This window comes from Taudactylus pleione, unplaced genomic scaffold (assembly GCF_031769625.1).
Source record: "Taudactylus pleione unplaced genomic scaffold, aTauple2 ptg000646l, whole genome shotgun sequence".
Lineage (NCBI taxonomy): Eukaryota > Metazoa > Chordata > Amphibia > Anura > Myobatrachidae > Taudactylus > Taudactylus pleione.
In genome coordinates this window covers 2,525,001-2,534,260 of record NW_028285048.1, presented here as the reverse complement: position 1 = coordinate 2,534,260, position 9,260 = coordinate 2,525,001, and positions in this window count along the sequence as shown.

Genomic DNA, 9,260 nt, shown 5'->3' with positions numbered 1-9,260 from the left:
GTGGCTCATGCCATATGCCGTGTGTCTCATGCCATATGCCGAGTGTCTCATGCCATATGCCGAGTGGCTCATGCCATATGCCGTGTGTCTCATGCCATATGCCGTGTGTCTCATGCCATATGCCGTGTGTCTCATGCCATATGCCGTGTGTCTCATGTCATATGCCGTGTGTCTCATGTCATATGCCGAGTGTCTCATGCCATATGCCGTGTGTCTCATGCCATATGCCGTGTGTCTCATGCCATATGCCGTGTGTCTCATGCCATATGCCGTGTGTCTCATGCCATATGCCGAGTGGCTCATACCATAAGCCGAGTGTCGCGTGCCATATGCCGTGTGTCTCATGTCATATGCCGTGTGTCTCATGCCATATGCCGAGTGGCTCATGCCATATGCCGAGTATCTCGTGCCATACGCCGTGTGTCTCATGCCATATGCCGTGTGTCTCATGCCATATGCCGAGTGGCTCATGCTATAAGCCGTGTGTCTCATGTCATATGCCGTGTGTCTCATGCCATATGCCGAGTGGCTCATGCCATAAGCCGAGTGTCACGTGCCATATGCCGAGTATCTCGTGCCATATGCCAAGTGGCTCCTGCCATATGCTGTGTGTCTCATGCCATATGCCGAGTGGCTCATGCCATAAGCCGAGTGTCACGTGCCATATGCCGAGTATCTCGTGCCATATGCCAAGTGGCTCCTGCCATATACCGTGTGTTTCATGCCATATGCCGTGTGGACACCCAGTAAGTGAGGATATGTCTGTACCAGGTCTCCATAAAGACTTTGGTGATTGCATGTAAAACACTTACTCATTCACACGCACAATCCGCAATACTCCCCATTCTTACCATCAGGCGCCCCCCGTATTTATTTAAATCACCAATTGTAGAATAAAAGCTGGAGATCAGACTGAGAGCTGGAGGCCTATATTTAGGATCGGATGAGGCAGCTGCTGGGCTCAGTCCAGGACACATCATGGGAGAGAAGGTCACCCCAGCAGGTGCCTCAGCACAGAGCTAAAGTATACAATATAAACACATCTACATCAAAGAAATATTCCTGATTTTTTTGCTTTAGAATTGGAATATTCAGTAATTACCAAATTAAATATATTTTTTCTATTGCGTCTATTATTCCTTTGCAATGTTCGGATAATTACTCTGAAACAAAATATCTTTCTCAGGCATATTTCTCCTATGTTCCATTATTACACGTGATGTGGTATGAATGTTCAACATTAGAATGTTGCAAAGTTCTGAATGCCGTTAGGTCGACAACCAATATGTTGACATACACTTAGGTTGACATAAGCAAAAAAAAACAGATATTGACATTCTGAATGTGTCGACATTTTAATTATTTTAGCCTAGCCCTAAACCTAAGCCAAACCCTAAATCTAAATCTAACTCTAAACATAAGCCAAATCCTAAACCAAGCCCTAAACCTAACCTTAAGCCAAACACTAAACCTAACCCTAAACCAAATCCTAAACCTAACCCTAAATCTAAGCCAAACCCTAGACCTAACGCGAAACCTAACTCCTAACCTTAAACCAAACCCTAAACCTAACGCTAAACCTAACTCCTAACCTTAAACCAAACCCTAAACCTAACGCTAAACCTAACTCCTAACCTTAAGCCAAACCCTAAACCTAACGCTAAACCTAACTCCTAACCTTAAGCCAAACCCTAAACCTAACGCTAAACCTAACTCCTAACCTTAAGCGAGTTCCAGCCTCCCCTTTGTGCACTGAGATGTACAAGCACTGAGATGCCCGAGTATGCATGCTGTAACACCATGAGCACGTGCAGCAGCCGCTCGGCGGGTGCAGAGTCTCCATCTGTACATCTGAGAACACAACCGCTATAACTGACACGCCCACTTCAGGCCACCGCCCAGGGACGCCCATCACTCTGTCTCCCCTGAGAGCAATAGAATCATTGTGCGCACACTTCGTGTAATGCAGGCACTGTAGGGTTATTTAGGACATTCTGCTTATACGTGGTTGCAAATAATCACTCAACTACGTGACCATCGGCCGTGTGTATGAATTGTGCGAACCTCTGAATCCGCCCATTAATATTTATTTACAAGTATGCAGATATGAAGTTACAAATGTTTATTAAAAATAGGTCAACTAGTTAATCCTATCCTATAAGGCAGTGACTGTGTTACTTGTACCTCCAGCATCTGCGCAGCAATACATATGTAGATAAAATGTTTAGGTGCCGCTATGTATAAAAGCAATAAATCTGCTATAAACTAGATTTGTAGGAAAAGACACAAAAATAGAATGAATTGTACATGTATATTTCCTACACATTACAAATGTGGTGGGTGTTCCTGGACGGGTCAGACGGTATCAGAAATGTGTAGGGTGTTCCTGGACGGGTCAGACGGTATCAGAAATGTGGTGGGTGTTCCTGGACGGGTCAGACGGTATCAGAAATGTGGTGGGTGTTCCTGGACAGGTCAGATGGTAATGGAAATGTGGTGGGTGTTCCTGGACCGGTCAGATGGTAATGGAAATGTGGTGGGTGTTCCTGGACGGGTCAGATGGTAATGGAAATGTGGTGGGTGTTCCTGGACGGGTCAGTCAGTATCGGAAATGTGGTGGGTGTTCCTGGACGGGTCAGACGGTATCAGAAATGTGGTGGGTGTTCCTGGACGGGTCAGACGGTATCAGAAATGTGGTGGGTGTTCCTGGACAGGTCAGATGGTAATGGAAATGTGGTGGGTGTTCCTGGACCGGTCAGATGGTAATGGAAATGTGGTGGGTGTTCCTGGACGGGTCAGATGGTAATGGAAATGTGGTGGGTGTTCCTGGACGGGTCAGTCAGTAGCGGAAATGTGGTGGGTGTTCCTGGACGGGTCAGACGGTATCAGAAATGTGGTGGGTGTTCCTGGACGGGTCAGACGGTATCAGAAATGTGGTGGGTGTTCCTGGACAGGTCAGATGGTAATGGAAATGTGGTGGGTGTTCCTGTACCGGTCAGATGGTAATGGAAATGTGGTGGGTGTTCCTGGACGGGTCAGATGGTAATGGAAATGTGGTGGGTGTTCCTGGACGGGTCAGTCAGTATCGGAAATGTGTAGGGTGTTCCTGGACGGGTCAGTCAGTATCGGAAATGTGGTGGGTGTTCCTGGACGGGTCAGTCAGTATCGGAAATGTGGTGGGTGTTCCTGGACGGGTCAGACGGTATCAGAAATGTGGTGGGTGTTCCTGGACGGGTCAGACGGTATCAGAAATGTGGTGGGTGTTCCTGGACAGGTCAGATGGTAATGGAAATGTGGTGGGTGTTCCTGGACCGGTCAGATGGTAATGGAAATGTGGTGGGTGTTCCTGGACCGGTCATATGGTATCGGAAATGTGGTGGGTGTTCCTGGACGGGTCAGTCAGTATCGGAAATGTGTAGGGTGTTCCTGGACCGGTCAGACGGTATCGGAAATGTGGTGGGTGTTCCTGGACGGGTCAGTCAGTATCGGAAATGTGGTGGGTGTTCCTGGACGGGTCAGACGGTATCGGAAATGTGGTGGGTATACCTGGACTGGTCAGATGTTATTGGAAATGTGGTGGGTGTTCCTGGACGGGTCAGACAGTATCGGACATGTGTGGGTGTTCCTGGACGAGTCAGATGGTATCGGACATGTGGTGGGTGTTCCTGGACGGGTCAGATGGTATCGGAAATATGGTGGGTGTTCCTGGACAGGTCAGATGGTAACGGAAATGTGGTGGGTGTTCCTGGACAGGTCAGATGGTAATGGAAATGTGGTGGGTGTTCCTGGACCGGTCAGATGGTATCGGAAATGTGGTGGGTGTTCCTGGACCGGTCAGACGGTATCGGAAATGTGGTGGGTGTTCCTGGACCGGTCAGACGGTATCGGAAATGTGGTGGGTGTTCCTGGACGGGTCAGATGGTATAGGAAATGTGGTGGGTGTCCCTGGACGGGTCAGACGGTATCGGAAATGTGGTGGGTGTTCCTGGACTGGTCAGATGTTATTGGAAATGTGGTGGGTGTTCCTGGACGGGTCAGATGATATCAGAAATGTGGTGGGTGTTCCTGGATGGGTCAGACAGTATCGGACATGTGTGGGTGTTCCTGGACGGGTCAGATGGTATCGGACATGTGGTGGGTGTTCTTGGATGGGCCAGACGGTATCGGAAATATGGTGGGTGTTCCTGGACAGGTCAGATGGTAATGGAAATGTGGTGGGTGTTCCTGGACAGGTCAGATGGTAATGGAAATGTGGTGGGTGTTCCTGGACCGGTCATATGGTATTGGAAATGTGGTGGGTGTTCCTGGACGGGTCAGTCAGTATCGGAAATGTGTAGGGTGTTCCTGGACGGGTCAGTCAGTATCGGAAATGTGGTGGGTGTTCCTGGACGGGTCAGACGGTATCGGAAATGTGGTGGGTATACCTGGACTGGTCAGATGTTATTGGAAATGTGGTGGGTGTTCCTGGACGGGTCAGACAGTATCGGACATGTGTGGGTGTTCCTGGACGAGTCAGATGGTATCGGACATGTGGTGGGTGTTCCTGGACGGGTCAGATGGTATCGGAAATATGGTGGGTGTTCCTGGACAGGTCAGATGGTAACGGAAATGTGGTGGGTGTTCCTGGACAGGTCAGATGGTAATGGAAATGTGGTGGGTGTTCCTGGACCGGTCAGATGGTATCGGAAATGTGGTGGGTGTTCCTGGACCGGTCAGACGGTATCGGAAATGTGGTGGGTGTTCCTGGACCGGTCAGACGGTATCGGAAATGTGGTGGGTGTTCCTGGACGGGTCAGATGGTATAGGAAATGTGGTGGGTGTTCCTGGTTGGGTCAGTCGGTATCGGAAATGTGGTGGGTGTCCCTGGACGGGTCAGACGGTATCGGAAATGTGGTGGGTGTTCCTGGACTGGTCAGATGTTATTGGAAATGTGGTGGGTGTTCCTGGACGGGTCAGATGATATCAGAAATGTGGTGGGTGTTCCTGGATGGGTCAGACAGTATCGGACATGTGTGGGTGTTCCTGGACGGGTCAGATGGTATCGGACATGTGGTGGGTGTTCTTGGATGGGCCAGACGGTATCGGAAATATGGTGGGTGTTCCTGGACAGGTCAGGTGGTAACGGAAATGTGGTGGGTGTTCCTGGACAGGTCAGATGGTAATGGAAATGTGGTGGGTGTTCCTGGACCGGTCATACGGTATCGGAAATGTGGTGGGTGTTCCTGGACGGGTCAGTCAGTATCGGAAATGTGTAGGGTGTTCCTGGACGGGTCAGTCAGTATCGGAAATGTGGTGGGTGTTCCTGGACGGGTCAGACGGTATCGGAAATGTGGTGGGTATACCTGGACTGGTCAGATGTTATTGGAAATGTGGTGGGTGTTCCTGGACGGGTCAGACAGTATCGGACATGTGTGGGTGTTCCTGGACGGGTCAGATGGTATCGGACATGTGGTGGGTGTTCCTGGACGGGTCAGATGGTATCGGAAATATGGTGGGTGTTCCTGGATGGGTCAGATGATATCAGAAATGTGGTGGGTGTTCCTGGATGGGTCAGACAGTATCGGACATGTGTGGGTGTTCCTGGACGGGTCAGATGGTATCGGACATGTGGTGGGTGTTCTTGGATGGGCCAGACGGTATCGGAAATATGGTGGGTGTTCCTGGACAGGTCAGATGGTAACGGAAATGTGGTGGGTGTTCCTGGACAGGTCAGATGGTAATGGAAATGTGGTGGGTGTTCCTGGACCGGTCATACGGTATCGGAAATGTGGTGGGTGTTCCTGGACGGGTCAGTCAGTATCGGAAATGTGTAGGGTGTTCCTGGACGGGTCAGTCAGTATCGGAAATGTGGTGGGTGTTCCTGGACGGGTCAGACGGTATCGGAAATGTGGTGGGTATACCTGGACTGGTCAGATGTTATTGGAAATGTGGTGGGTGTTCCTGGATGGGTCAGACAGTATCGGACATGTGTGGGTGTTCCTGGACAGGTCAGATGGTATCGGACATGTGGTGGGTGTTCCTGGATGGGTCAGATGGTATCGGAAATATGGTGGGTGTTCCTGGACGGGTCAGATGATATCAGAAATGTGGTGGGTGTTCCTGGATGGGTCAGACAGTATCGGACATGTGTGGGTGTTCCTGGACGGGTCAGATGGTATCGGACATGTGGTGGGTGTTCTTGGATGGGCCAGACGGTATCGGAAATATGGTGGGTGTTCCTGGACAGGTCAGATGGTAACGGAAATGTGGTGGGTGTTCCTGGACAGGTCAGATGGTAATGGAAATGTGGTGGGTGTTCCTGGACCGGTCATACGGTATCGGAAATGTGGTGGGTGTTCCTGGACGGGTCAGTCAGTATCGGAAATGTGTAGGGTGTTCCTGGACGGGTCAGTCAGTATCGGAAATGTGGTGGGTGTTCCTGGACGGGTCAGACGGTATCGGAAATGTGGTGGGTATACCTGGACTGGTCAGATGTTATTGGAAATGTGGTGGGTGTTCCTGGACGGGTCAGACAGTATCGGACATGTGTGGGTGTTCCTGGACGGGTCAGATGGTATCGGACATGTGGTGGGTGTTCCTGGACGGGTCAGATGGTATCGGAAATATGGTGGGTGTTCCTGGACAGGTCAGATGGTAACGGAAATGTGGTGGGTGTTCCTGGACAGGTCAGATGGTAATGGAAATGTGGTGGGTGTTCCTGGACCGGTCAGATGGTATCGGAAATGTGGTGGGTGTTCCTGGACCGGTCAGACGGTATCGGAAATGTGGTGGGTGTTACTGGACCGGTCAGACGGTATCGGAAATGTGGTGGGTGTTCCTGGACGGGTCAGATGGTATAGGAAATGTGGTGGGTGTTCCTGGTTGGGTCAGTCGGTATCGGAAATGTGGTGGGTGTCCTTGGACGGGTCAGACGGTATCGGAAATGTGGTGGGTGTTCCTGGACTGGTCAGATGTTATTGGAAATGTGGTGGGTGTTCCTGGACGGGTCAGATGATATCAGAAATGTGGTGGGTGTTCCTGGATGGGTCAGACAGTATCGGAACTTGTGTAGGTGTTCCTGGATGGGTCAGATGGTATCGGACATGTGTAGGTGTTCCTGGACGGGTCAGACGGTTTCGAAAATGTGGTGGGTGTTCCTGGATGGAGACTGCAATGTGGCCTGAAGTGCACCTATAAATGGTCTGTTTATTGAGCATATCGCAGGAGTATCACAGGTGTATCAATGCCAGCGGCTGTGTACACGGGTGCACAGTCAGACATCGGAGGCTATAATCAGATGGAGAAACTGCACCTGCCATAGGGCTGGTGCAAGTTTCAGTGGTGCGACCGATGGCGGCGTATAAGGAGTCACCAATCAGTATCACAGAGTGCACGGGCGGTAAAAGTGGGTGTCTCAGTCCTTGCACATTAGGGAAGGAATATGTAGCAGAAATTGCATAAACTTGCAGATGGATGACCGCCAATAGATGCTGCTGCGTGCATCTCAGAATGAGTCCCATAGTAACACACAGCAATATCATAGGCTGATATCTTAGCTACTGGAGGGACAGCAGAATCACATGTGCTAATCACAGACAGACAGCAGCACCTGAGCGGATATAGCGGGCACATGAGCGGATATAGCGGGCACCTGAGCGGATATAGCGGGCACCTGAGCGGATATAGCGGGCACATGAGGTGTAGCGCAATGTCTCATGGATCCCTCTTGGGCAAGAACTTACATTATAAAGAAACTATTATTAAGGGCATATGGATCTTTATTTTATTCAACCAAAAACTAAATACAATTAATGTTAAGTAATTTTATTATTATATATGTATTATTTTATTTATCTTACTATTAATATAAATATTTTGAGATATAACGTTTTTCAAACTCATCAAGGTGGACACGGGGGCCCTAATTCTTATTAAAGGGCTGACTCTCCAAGAGGGATACTATGAGGGCAGCGGTATAGAAGTAACCACTTGTTTCTAATGTGCACAATACAGTACATCACTGTTTCCCCAAAATGTCTGTGAGTCTCTCCAATGTCAGACAATTCTCCCTGACAAGCAGGAAATATGCTGCATTACACCATCGGGGGAAGGATCATAATGATGCACATTACTATCTATCTATCTATCTATCTATCTATCTATCTATCTATCTATCTATCTATCTATCTCTTATCTCTCTATCTATCCATCTCATATCTATCTATCTCTTATCTCTCTATCTATCTATCTATCTATCTATCTATCTATCTATCTATCTATCTCTTATCTCTCTATCTATCCATCTCATATCTATCTATCCATCTCATATCTATCTATCTCTTATCTCTCTATCTATCCATCTCATATCTATCTATCCATCTCATATCTATCTATCTCTTATCTCTCTATCCATCTCATATCTATCTATCTCTTATCTCTCTATCTATCCATCTCATATCTATCTATCTCTTATCTCTCTATCTATCCATCTCATATCTATCTATCTCTTATCTCTCTATCTATCCATCTCATATCTATCTATCTATCTATCTATCTATCTATCTATCTATCTCTTATCTCTCTATCTATCCATCTCATATCTATCTATCCATCTCATATCTATCTATCTCTTATCTCTCTATCTATCCATCTCATATCTATCTATCCATCTCATATCTATCTATCTCTTATCTCTCTATCCATCTCATATCTATCTATCTCTTATCTCTCTATCTATCCATCTCATATCTATCTATCTCTTATCTCTCTATCTATCCATCTCATATCTATCTATCTCTTATCTCTCTATCTATCCATCTCATATCTATCTATCTATCTATCTCTTATCTCTCTATCTATCCATCTCATATCTATCTATCTCTTATCTCTCTATCTATCTATCTCTCTATCTATCCATCTCATATCTATCTATCTCTTATCTCTCTATCTATCCATCTCATATCTCTCTATCTATCCATCTCATATCTATCTATCTATCTATCTATCTATCTATCTCTTATCTCTCTATCTAGTATCTATCTATCTCTCATATCTATCTATCTCATATGTATCTATCTATCTCTATCTATCTATCTCTTATCTCTCTATCTATCTCATATCTATCTATCTATCTGTCTGTCTATCTCATATCTATCTTTCTATCTCATATCTATCTATCTGTCTATTGCATATCTATCTAGCATCTATCTATCTCTATCTCATATGTATCTATCTATCTCTATCTATCTCATATGTATCTATCTCATATATATCTATCTCAT